The following is a 1,594-nucleotide window of genomic DNA, read 5'->3' on the forward strand; positions in this document are numbered from 1 at the left end:
CGGGGGAGAGCGATGCAGCACCGGGGGCACGGACGCCCTCCCGGCTACGAAAGCCAGACGGGAGAGGACGAGATGGCTCAAGGCGGCGGCGAGCGGGGTGGGGGCCGCCGGGCGCGGCATAAGGCGACGACGGGGGAAGGGGCCGACGGGCACCAGGAGGCCCGAGGGGAGGGGTGTAGCAAGCCTCAGACGGCAGCCCACCGGCCAGGACACGCACGGGATCTCACCGCCAGTGGCCTCCGCGCACAAGGGCGGTCCCGCGGCACCTGGGACGACCGGCTGCGCCTTCGGCGAGCTCCTCAAATCCCCCGCGCACCTCGCAGTGCCCGGACCCCGACCGTCATCGCGGTCGCGTGTAGCTCCGGAAAAACGCTCTTCTTGCACGCACGCGCGACCGGCCGCCCCCCAACGCCGTCCGTCCCGCCACGCGGAGGCCCGCCGACCGTTCAACCGAGGCACGTCGCCGGGGGGGGTGGGGGGCGCCATCCAGGGCCTTGGCGGCCAGGGCGACGCCCCCTCCCCGCGGCGAGGTCAGGTTCGGGCAGCGCAGTCGGGCGAACGCTCGTCGCGGGGCGGTCGGCAGCCGTGAGGAAGAGAGAAGGAACACCCTTTCGAACAGGGATGAGACCCCGCGAGGGCGAGGCACGAGAGCCCGTGGGAGGCGAGACCTGCGCCGCGACCGGGCCACTGGGGAAACAACGCCACGGGATCCCACCGCCCCAAACCCGAGAGCGGTCCCGCAACGCGCCCGTGACGCCAGCCGGCCAAAGCCTTCGGCACCCCTCCCAACGGGGCCACGGCCTCACCACCGGGGCGTCCCAGAGCGACACCGGCCTTCGGCCCTCGGCCCGCACGCCACCGCGCCTAATCCCATTCTCGTCCGTTTCCCAATCCTGTCTCGCTCCGGGGAGCACCGCGCACCGGTGGAACGACCCCCTCGTTGGCCGGGCGGTCCCCCAAGCCGCAATCCACAGGCGCCAGCACGGGAGCGCCCATCCATCCGCGGCCTGGCACGGGACCGGGTGGAGGGCCGCACGCTCACAGGGGCTGGGGAGGGGGCGCGAGACGGGCCGCACCACCACCCCCTTACCCCAGCGCACACCGGGGCGACCCGCGGCCGGGGCACGCAGCGCACACACGCGGGCGCCCTTCACAGCTGGAACGCCGGCCCGGCCCGGCGTGACCCTCCCCCAGAGTTCAGAGGGGGAGGCGCGGACCACGTTAGGCGAAGAGTGGCACTCGGCCCCCACCGCGGGGGCCGGCGGACCGCTCCACCCCCACGGCAGGGGAGGAGGGAACTCTGCCCACGCACAACTGGCAGCCGCAGGGGCGGCGCCTGACGACGCGCAGAGAGGCGGCGGGCTGGGGGATCCGACAAACCCCAGAAGAGGACACGCCTCCATGATCGCTAGAGAAGACGCTTTCTCGCCGAAGGTGGATCGCCCCCGACCCCCGGTCGCCCCCGTAAGGGCCCTGGGCGGAGGCGTTCAGGCACGCCCCGGGGAGGTGTGGGGGGGTCTGCGGCATGGGGCAAAACACGCACGGTTGGCGACTCCTGAGCGTTCGCGGTCGGGGCCCCTGGTCCAAAAGCCAC

Source organism: Eulemur rufifrons, unplaced genomic scaffold (assembly GCF_041146395.1).
Source record: "Eulemur rufifrons isolate Redbay unplaced genomic scaffold, OSU_ERuf_1 scaffold_33, whole genome shotgun sequence".
NCBI classification, from domain to species: domain Eukaryota; kingdom Metazoa; phylum Chordata; class Mammalia; order Primates; family Lemuridae; genus Eulemur; species Eulemur rufifrons.